Here is an 11,377-nt window from a genome sequence, read left to right as displayed (position 1 = left end):
GTCTGAGTTTCTTACACCTCTGGGATTTGGCGCAGGGGCCAAAGGCAGTGCATTTGATCCACCTTGCTTTGCCTGCAGCCCCGTCTCCCTGCACACCCGCCGGTGTGAAAGCTGATGAGAGCTGAGGCTCCGCTTTTCCCTGCTGAGAATCCGCTGCTCACGAGCTGAGCTTTGGCTCCCAGCTCCCAGCAGCTTCCTTTTCCGCTGACGCAGGAGAAGCCCCGCGCCCGAGACCACGGGCACCCCTCCAGCCGCCTCTGCTCGGCACCTTCGGGCTGCAGGGAGCCCGGTGGAGGTCGGACGACAAACACAACTGTCCTCCGGCCGGAGGGGAGGAATTCCTGACCCGAATGCACGCACCGCCCAACTTCTGGCTGGAGCAATACCTCGCTGCGGTCGCGATGGGGATAATGACGCGGCAGGAAAAACTGCGCTGGAAACAAGGTGCGTGTGTGGGGGGTGAGGCGGGGAGGGGAAGAAGCGGCGTAAGCAAAAGGAGGAAATGTTACGGCGAGCCAAACGAGACTCCAGGGAGAGGTCTCCTTCAGGTATCGGTGATCCGGCCAAGCACAGACTTCAGCTTGTTCTTTGAAGAGAAATAAAGGCACTGGTTCGCTCAGCCCACGGCCCAAAGAGCCTTGGGAATGAACCCTTCCGTTCCCCTCTCCTGGAGCCAGCCCTGGTCCTGCAGGGATGGTTTTGCCATCCAGACACAGCCGGCCAAGAGCGAGAGAAGAAATTAAACCTGCCGCATGCTTTTTGCTGCCCCAGCAGCTGAAGACCCAATCTCACATCTTAAAGGCACCTGATTTCCCCCTGGAAAACTCAAGCCTCACCAAAGCAGCAAGTTTGGGCATCTGAACCCCACAACTCTCATTTTTAAGCATCCGGCACAGGCACAAAAGACATCTGTGGTCCAGGTAGCCTATTTTTGTAATGTCTTTTTAATAGAATAGAGACTTTCTAGTCCATAAAGAAAGGCCTAGAGAGACACCACGGAGCTGGCTGGGGCTCCGGCCCGACGCACCGGGAAGAGGACCCAGGGTCTAGCGTCACATCAGAGCGTTGGCTTGGGGACAGCCCCTTGGGTCTCCAGACAGCTACGGCACCGTGAGCCAAAAATAGCAGCTCTGCCCTCGCCCCAGCAAGCCCATGCGCTGAGCGGGTACAGAGGGGAAAAGCGCCAAATTTAGCCAATTTTGTGAACTGAATGACAACTGAGTTTCTCACAGGTTTGGGTTACATGGGCAGAGCTCCGTGGGGTAGCTTGCACCTTTTCTGCACCCAGTGTATGCTGCTGGGCACGGGGCTCCCACCGGATTCACTCTCCCCCACCCCTGCTCCAGCAGCTCAGCACCCCTAATGCATGCTGAGTTTCTCTTATTCTCACTCAAAAGAAGCCTGCAAATGTTTCTCGGAGCCTTATCTCCAAGGGCAGCAATCTAACACTTTTTTTTTTTTTTCTTTTTTTTTAGTTAAGCAAGACTGACAGCTGGAGAAATACATTTAAGTGAGCATTAAGAGGTATTGATAAGAAGAGTCCTGGAATGAATACAGCTGGTGCAGACTGCAGCGTGCCCTGCGTGTACACAGGGCTCGTGCTACACGAGCAGCTGTGGATGGGAAGCAAACCCCTCCAGCCCTAGAGTGTGAAATGCTTTGAGAGAGCAGCTAGTCCAAAAACCCAGTCCCTGCGGCTCAGAGACCAACTAGCCAGTGGGACATATTCCAGAGCTGTCGCTTAATAGTACCACGAGCTTTTTAACTAGAATAAATCCTTGCTTGTAAATTAAAGAAAAACCCACAGTAGTTCTGGGTTTGTACCGCTGTTCAGCAGTACGGCAACCGTCCAGAGCCTGGGCAGAAGCAAGCCTTCAAGGAGACACAGCAATGTCGTTTCTTCTGGCTTTCCCCTTCCGACAAATCCTCCCTAGGAAGCTCCCTCTGGGAAAGGGAGATCTCCATCTCTAACTCCGTTCTGACCTTCCCAGCATCCGTTTTGACAATGTTGCTCCAAGATTAGTCCTAAATTCACCCTCTAATTTCACACGGGCTGCCAAGGAAACCCCTTAGGTGAAGGCTTTGGCTCTCTTCTGGTCGGGGCCAGACTTCTTTTCGGAAGCGCTAAATAGCTCTAAGATTTAGCTCCCTTTACAATGTTTTACAAAATCAGGTCATCTTTCCTATCACCACAACTCCCAGTTTTTAAAAACGAGGAGAAGGGCTTCACCCATTCCCCCTAACCAGGAATGAAATGGGAAAACATGTTCCCCAGAAGACATCATCAAAACAGAGAAGAATTGGTTTCCTGAAGCATTTGGATAATGGAGAAATGTTTCAAAAGCCCTTCCACGCCTAAGGAGTTTCTAAAACACACACACAAAAAAATCCAGCTGCCCAGATGCCAGATTCAGACTGTCTGCCCAAATCGCCACCGATTGTAAAATACCCTTTTGTAAAATACGTTTTCCTCCGTAGAAACACTTGGTGCGCACCATGACACAGCTGAAAGTCTCTGCTCAAGAACTGGGTGTTTTAGACCTGCTCCGGACCCGGCTCTGAGATTGGGCTCAGCCTAGAGCTGGTCTGCCACACGCTGCACGCTCCCCATTGCTCAAGAGGCTCGGTGGTGGCGACACTGGTTAAACGAGATTGGAGTGGAAAGGCAAGCCCCAGCGATATAAAGACCTCACGCTCCCAGCGATATAAAGACCTTTACTTACGTTTCTAGAAATAACTACCTGCCGGTGCCCCGGACTGTTTGTTGCCCAATTCAGGTAATAGTTTTGCCTTGTTTACTTAAGATTAGGCTCTTTCATCCCAGTCTCCAGGTTGTTTAAAGGGGAAATGATACCTTTTTGCTTTTTTTTTTTTAAGGCTTTTTGCATGGGGACTCAGGGGTGCTCGGGGCTGACGTTTCGGAGATGGTCCCCCCCACCATCCCAGTCTCTTCCAGAGCCCGCTGTTGTACCGACCTGTCCCTAACGCGGCCATTTTCCTACGGGATGCGAAAGATTGTGGGATTTTGAGAAAATACCCCCAGCACACAGTCTGCAAACTTGCTATTCGCACGCATGGGAAGTGAACCAATTCCTTCCCTAAGAGAAAAAGAGATTTATAGTTTGGGGTCAAAACCACACTAAACGGGTGCCTTCCGGAGAATGTCCTTGACATCTGGTTTTGAACGTGTGTTAATGAACAAGCCAATGCCTCCAAGCAAAGTCACGGCTCCCAGAAGAACGTCTTAATCATTAACCATAAAATGTGCGATTTCCCTGCAGTTTAGAAGGCAGCGGTTTAGATGGAGATAACGTCAACGGCCATGGGGATACGCACGGTCCCAGCACGCCTGGGCGAGCGGTGAGCAGGGACCACTCCCAGCCCCTCGCTGCGTGGCTTTCAGCGCCTGAAGGTGTTTTCCCCCCCCCAGCTCCGTAGCTCTGCAGCGAGGACAGGGCTGGACTCTGATCCGTCCCATAAGGACTTTGGTTTGGTCTCTTTACTACCCAAAGAAAGGTTTCTCACCCGGCTTCCTCTTACCATCCCATTTTAACCAGAAGCATCCCGAGATTGCTGGGCAGGTCTCAAGTTCCAGTGGTTTTCAGATCTGCCCTCACCAGGATTTTACACGCAGGAGGGAGGGTTCGGGTCAACGCCAAAATGAGCAACTGTGCTCACAAAAACTCATAAAGTTTTTAATCAAGGCATCCCCAAGCTAATTTGTTTCTATTTTTTGTGTATTCAAGCGTTCAGATGGCCTTGTGCAAGTGCCAGCAGGCTACATTTTGTTCAACAAATGAAACCAAGATGTGACCCTGGAAGGCAGAGCTTGCTTTGGTTTTCTTAAGGCTGAGGACAAGGGAGCCAGTGAGAGCTGGAAGCACAGAGTCATGCTGGCGGTTTGCCTTGCAAGGACGCTGCCCCGCGGGCTGATCGTCTCCCACCGTCAGCCCAGCATCTTCATCAGCTGCCCCACAAACCGCCTGCCCTCCGGCCGGTCGCTCTCGCTGCGCACACAGGATATTTGCTTTCAAGTACTGAAGCCAAAATCAGTCGCTGAGAAGGACATCCAGGACCTGAATGGCCTGGACAGAGCGGGGTTTTTTAATGTGTATCTCTGTGTGTACACAGGACGCATCGCGCCGGCTCTGCAAACAAACTGGTGCCGTCAACTGAAAGTTCCCAGGGTTTCCGCAGCAGGAGGGGAAAACTGGCACCAAACAAAAGCAAAGTCTGCAGCCATCGCCAGGCACACGGGAGCTGAATGAAGACCAGATTCGGGTTACTGGGCCAAAAATGTTCTCTGTCTTTTCTCATCTGTTTGCAGAGCTTGTGCAGTCCTTTCCCTACACCTTAATGCAGAATCCAAATAACTTTCTCCTAGAAATAGGAGGCAGGGCTGAACGGCATCTCAGTAACTGGTCAGTGCCTGCAGTCTTCATAGAAACCCTGAGGTAATAAAAACACGGATGCGTTAATCAAAAGGGCAGTGATCAGAGCATCGTCTTCTGCTCTGCATTGGTGGGAGGTAAAGGTTAAGCCAAGAAATCTGTAATTTAGCTAGGGCTTGAGGAGAAAGCCTTGGGGTTATAAAAATAACCCTTCCCCTTCTGAGTGACATCCTCATCTTCTGCGGTGGGGTTAGAAATCCTACACAAAGGGCAGCTGGCCTTTACGTGAACTGCCTGCTCCTGCGGCTCAGCCCTTTCCTTCAGGGAAAACCACTGCATTCACTCCCAGTGACCCGAAAGCAGCTGGGAACTGTAGGCAGGGCTTAAGCCCAAAGGTTCCCCTGGGGAAGCAGCAGAGTCAGGGTAGGCAAAGCTATGTTGCAATTTCTGGGACAAAAAAGGGTAAATAAGCTGTTGACCCCCTGAACTCCAGCTACAACCAGGGGATAAACCAAATAGGAACGCGGAGCTCCACTATCCTGAGTCCTCCTCCCTCAGGTCGGGTTCTGGTGAGCACCGGTTACAGCTATTAAAATCGCTTCTTTAAGCATCATCATCCACTGCTGCTTCAGCTGGAAGCGGACCAAGCTCCACAGGCTCATCTCTAGGCTCCGTTGACTCACTGGAGGTAGGCTTTTAAAGCCCACGTTTCCTACATCCCCTGGCCGGTGCCTTTGCAACTTTACACGTGTATCTTGAGCCCAACACATCGACACATTATACTGCTCGGAGGTCGGCAAGCTTGTTCTCACAGAGCATTCAGTTCTGCCAGCGACTGTACGGTGACGCAATACCAGCAGCTTTCCAAAATACAGCTAGTTCGATGTGTGCACGTTGCCAGGCTTCCGCTGTTCTACCGCTGAAGGAATCCGTGACGCACAAGTACACTGGAGCTGAAGTTACTCCCAGAGCAAGATATTCAGTGAGAACAGAAAGTAATTACCTTACAGATTTGGTCAAATCCAGGCCAAGATTTCTGGCACAGTTCAGAGATGACTTAGCCTTGACGTGAGAAGTCTAAGACTTGACACGAGAAGAGCGTAAGGTCCTCCAGGCAGGGTGAACCTGCCTGTTGTGTTGAAGGCAGGGGTGCTAAAATGTGTGTGCTGCCCAGTACAAACCTGACCTGGAAGTGGAGATGAGTCCAACTGAAAAAGCTATATCCAGAGACTTCAACTCATAGTTGAAATCTGAAAGCTCAAGTCTCTCCCACACGGGCAGATAAAAAGGGAACATTACCAGCAAGTCTGAGATCTGAGATACCCTTGGCAACTCTTCAATATTTCAGTGGGAGGCTATGATTTTGTTAGTTCCTCTGGATTCTGCGTTACCACATCCAGCAGCACGTGAAAGCAAGAAGCCAGGTTTGGGTGTCTGAAGACAGTGAGATGCTGGCGTCCCCTTCCTCAGGGCATTCCTGCCTCGAGGGTCTTTGCTCGAGAGCCCCACTCCAGCATCGCAGGCTCCTTTGAAACCACTCTCCTTTGCTGGCAGCTCTTGCCCGGTGCAAAGATCAAAGGCTGGGAGGCTGCAAGGCATGAGGCAGCCGGGCAAAGGCAGAAGCGCCCTGAGCGGGAGGCGGGGGAGCCCCTTCCCTAGGAGGTCCACCCTGCCGCGTTGCCCCCTCGCCCCGGCGCTGAGCATCAAGCCATGGTGGCCTGGAGGGGCCGTGGCAGAGCAAGGCCCCGAGGATGCCCGGCGAGAACCAGTGACTTGTGCAACAGGGGCATTTACACAACTGCTATTTACAGCGTCTCCAGTTTTGTCTTTATTTTCTGTCCCTTCCTTTTTTTGGGTCTTCTTTACTTTCTTGGGAAGTGAGAACACAAATTGTGACACACATGTGGTTTCATGTACAATGCAGTTGGAGCATGCAGCCATGGAAGCTGCTGCTTGGGTATGACTTAGTGTTTCTTATGTGTCTTCTTTTGATCAAATTGAACCGTAGAAAGGACCATACCATGAGATCCACCTGCTCCTCAGGAAACATCATTACCTGTCAGTTTACTCAGTACTTCTAGAGGTGTAAAAATACCTATTTATATAAATATTTTATAAAAGTGTGCATATTTGTAAATAAACCTAGCAAAAAATTTATAAAAAATCAAAACTAGCTGGGAGAGGTCAGAAAGAAAAAAAAATGAAGATGTTATGGAAAACTTTCATTTTACTTCAGGTTGTTCACACATTCAAACTGGAATGAAAAGACCTCAAAGTGAATTTCAAAAACCTGAAGTTTGAGTCTTGAGTCTTCATCCAAAACATAATTCAATGTAAATGAATGGTTTGATTTATTTTATTCCTAAAGAGAAACCAGTATTTTTCCAAACAACTGTACCAAGGGATTTATGAAATAACCATTTTTCATTACAGCTGTAGCCTTCTAATTAGACTTTCATTCTAAGGTGAATTTTTAAGCCCCTTAGACCTGAGACATTGCACACAATCCTCTATAATCTCTTCCCGAGGAAATTATTATATTATTTAGTAGTCTTTGTTTTGGGTAATTACAGCAGGCTTCCTTCCTCCTTTCCATTCCTTGTTCTCTTTATTTACAGCTGCAATAGCCTCATACGGCCACTCTCTGCTGACTTCCAGTATATCATGACTCAGTGCAGCAAGAAGAGAGACGAACAGGGGCTCGGTGGGATTATTTAGCACGGGAGATTTGGGTTTTTAACACAGAAGTTGCAATGCCCTTCCCTTCAGCATACGTAGTCAAGATAAATGCAGCGTGGTAGCTTCTCCCAGGCTGTAGGAGGACGTGCAAGGGCAGGGAGAAAAACCCACGTGCAGAGGGAACTCTGAGAGTTTCCAGAGGGCAAACACCAGAGCAGAGCTCAGCAAATGTTTGAGACGATTGCAGGCAGGGCTTTTTCTCCACCCAACCAGAGGTTAAGTGTCCTGCTAGGCGGGAAGATCTGTCTCCAAGGCAGGACTCGGGCAACTGGTAATATTTTGACCCCGTTCAAGGCTGTACCCTTTGGCTCTGCTGTTTTCCCAACTGGGTGGGAACTGGGAGATTCTCATGGATGCCCTCACAGGATGCCAGAGCTCCTGAGCTCTGCTGTGCGCCATTTAAATTCTGCTGCTGGCCCACTTCAGGCAGCAGTTGCCAGCCCTGACTTTACAGCACCTTGAAAGTTGTGGGCTTTGAAAATTAGGAAGGATGGCTAATTCTCGAATTATATTTTATTTCTTTAAGAAGGGAACAATGAATAAGAGTAACATTCCCTAGGACTGGCAGCAGAGGCAGCGTTTGTAAGGCTTTCCGAGAAGATACTTAGTCCAGCACACAGCGCTGGGACTCAACTGCTGCGCGTTGTTCCTGGCTCTGCCAGAGACGCCTGTGACCTGTAACAAATCCCGTCACCCCCGCTTACCCTCCTGCCTTTCCTAGCACCGTTCCTCAGACAAGCACTTCAGTGCTACCCCACTCCAAGACTCACACCAACTCCGGTCAGGATGCTTTCTCCTAAGGCAGGATTCAAGGTATTCGTGAAAGGCAGATTGGACTGCATTCAGACTTTATTGGCTGATCCTTATTTAATGAGACTGGTAAATACAAATCATATATACACACACACACACAGAGCTTTGTTTGCACATTACAATACAATTGCACTTAATGCTGAGTCAGTAGGAGCTCTGCGTACTTGGAAAATGAAAGCCATAAAAAGTGAATTTCACATTAGGAAAAAACAAGTAGCCTGTTTGCTAGTGATCAGCTTTGTTGCCTGGGTACCAAGTACAGTAGCTCCTTTTTGCTCCCTGCCAGGGCCCTGAAAGAGCATGCTGTATCTTATTTCGGTCCAGAACCATCAGGGCTATTTATCCATCTCTGGTGAAATGCTCCATTTGCTGCTTCACGCAGACCCAGGCTGGCAGCGAGACAATCCTGCCTGCATGCTGAGGGAGCTCGCCCAAGGCTGCCTCAAGGATCTTTCGGGGGAGGATTTGAATTCTTAAAAGCCCTATTGTCTTCATAAGGCACAGCAAACAGCGCTTCTTCCACCTGCCTGCTTTTCTGTAAGCCACTGAAACAATGCAGGGCTGGGCTGTGCTGCCTGGCAGCTGCTGGCAGCTCCTTGCACCAGCTGTATCTCACTGGGATTCACTGGGATAGCTGAATTGCGGTGGAGAAACAGCAGCAGGATCTGTTGACTTCTGCCTGCCGGACTTGTGATTTTACGAACCCTGAAAAGCTGCGATGACTTGCTGAAGATGTGGTCTGTAGAGAAGACAAACCGGTATCTTGACGCAGCAGCAGACTCGGTCACTGTGATTTAACACAGCACCACCCATCAGCTGAACCGCAGGAACCCACAGCGTTGCAGTTGTAAAGCAGACTACATAAGCTCAGAGGTGCTGGCACTTAGGCTAAGGACAGACAATATTCTTCATTTTGGGAAGTAATTTATTTGCTTTCTCCTTCTCTATTCGCAGGATGCGTTCTTTAGTTCCCAGTTCTACAGACTCTCGCAGGATGAAGCTAGGTTCTTTCCTTCCCATCATCAAGTCTAGTAAGTGAACGGCAGGACAAATTAGGTCCCGGACAACATAGCTGCAAGCCCCAGTGCCCTTGAGGGGTTTCCACAGCCATAATCAGCTAGGATAAATAATTACATCCCTCTGAAGGGGCGAAACCCAGCTCATTCCACTTAAGCTGTAGTGTGAGCTCAGCCAAGTTAATAGGGAGGAAAAAGCAGAAATTGTTATTGATAGTAGCAGATTTTGAGACACACAGACAAAGGGAGGGAGTTGATCTGCAAAGTAACATTTTCGGTAATTGCTTTTCAGAACACTATCACACCTCAAAGCCGCTTCAAAGAGGAATGCCGAACAGCCCTGGGGAATTTTTCCTGTTAGCATCTTCAGTGCTGGGGAACTGAAGGGATTTTCCAAGGTAGCTTCTGAGCCTGAAGTGAAGCAGCCTAGCAGTGGAAAACCAACACAGTTCTCAAAAAAGTAATGGTCAAAATATCAGTGATCTCAGCGTCTTCCCAGTATGGCAAATAACTCTGTGCATTTGTGGAAATACCAAGGGTCCCATTACACTGAGACCAAGGGCTGCTCTTGCTTTTCACCATTGCTGCTCCTTGCAGAGTGTTCCCCGAGGGTAGGGCTGGAAATAAACTTTCTCCCTAATCAATTATCAGGAGAACAGCAACTCCAAAAACGTAAGTCTCATTCTATTTAGTGGCATCACCACTAGGAAAGATGTTTAATTTACAAATAGATTGTATCCAGTTCAGACCAGAAATACCTATTTTTTTTTCAGTTAAAGAGAAAAGGCAGCACATCTGATATGGCCCTAAGACTGCACAGGCTGAATTTTGCAGGATTAGATCCTTAATGAGCTGTAGTAGGACATTTTTCCCCAGGTCTGAGCATTCAGACTTCCACCTTACATAAATGGCTGTAGGAGTGACGGGGGTACACCCTAGACTATGCTGATCACCCACTGAATCACCTCGAAGTGGCACCTGAGACCAGCCATCTGGCTAGACAAGTGGTAGTTTCCTTCAAGAGTAAAAGGTTGTTTTGTTGTGGGTTTCATTTTTTGTGGGTTTGGTTTTTTAACTCTTATACCAGAAGTCCCATTTTCATCAGCAGGTCTTTTCACCAGTGACTTGTGAAGCAATGTGGACACTAAGACAAGAATTCATGAAGTGGACATAAAACCTAGCAGTTTCAAGAAAGAGCTCAAGCAAGTTGTATTTGCAAATCAACTGAAAGGAGGATTAATCAGTAGTTTTAAACTGCCTTTATGAAAATCAGATTGACCATAACTATTTTGAAGTTAACGAACTAAGAAATGTTTAACTACATTTATGTAGTTACTACTACTAACTCTTATGAATATGGCTTCACAAGACAATATCCAATTACAGAGGTGCCAATACATTTAAATAGCTGCTTGGTCAGCTTATAAGTCAGCTTTAACATTCAGTGACTATGAGTAAGAGAAGACTCTGCTCCAGTTCCTATTTCTCTACTGGAAGTTCTCAAAGAAAACTTAAAAGAACTTGCCCTTAGTAGGCAAATCTACAAAAAAAAAAAAAAATCATACCAGGAAGAGACTAAGCATTGCTCTCTGCTTTTAGTTTTGACTTACCTGTGTCCCCACTAAGCCTACCACACAACACCTGGGGGAATCCCACTCTCTTTAAAACGAACTTACATTAAAAAAGGCACAAGATGGAGCACACTTTGCTTTCCTTCAGGGCCCTTCCTTCCCCTCACCCTCAGAAATCACAGTAGGAATGCTGGAGTACAACTGCAGTTCCAGGACTCACCTGAAGCACTCTCGCCAGGGAACTTTACAGCTTAGTTCCCTCTCAGAATGTTTAACAAGAGCCATCTCAACTCTAAGAAAGGGCTTCACCTCTGATGCAACCTTTCATTAGTTAGCGCTACTGTGACTAGTCTCCTTCCCTTCTTGGTTCTGGGAAGCATGAAATGCCACAGGTGAGTCAGAGGACAGTCTCCATGGGCTTCTCCAGAACTTGAACTTGCCCTTGGAATACAAAACAAGGCTTCCTACAAAATCAAGGCACCTATTACATATCAGTCCTCCTCAGCCAGCTGCAAAGCATCATGCTGAACTGCTTCCACCTCTTTCATTACCACTGCCCTTCCCACTGCATTTACTGTGTGCAGTAGTACCTGTTACATGAAGCCTTCAGTAGCCTAGAGAAGTTACCTGGCTGTTCATACTACCAATACTTCATCTGGCGTGCCAGTAAAACTCAATATACACTGGTGACTTACCTTTGTTTTTAGGGTGGTTAACAGGACAGATACAGTAAAGTGCTTAAACCTAAGCCTCTTCCCACCTCTAAAACTATAGATTTTATAAACTGATCTTCAGTCTACTTTTCATCGCTTGCTTTAACCACCTTTCTTCCCCATGCTTTTTAGCA

The sequence above is a fragment of the Calonectris borealis genome, chromosome 14 (genome assembly GCF_964195595.1).
Source record: "Calonectris borealis chromosome 14, bCalBor7.hap1.2, whole genome shotgun sequence".
Taxonomy (NCBI): Eukaryota; Metazoa; Chordata; class Aves; order Procellariiformes; family Procellariidae; genus Calonectris; species Calonectris borealis.
This window is presented reverse-complemented; position numbering follows the sequence as displayed.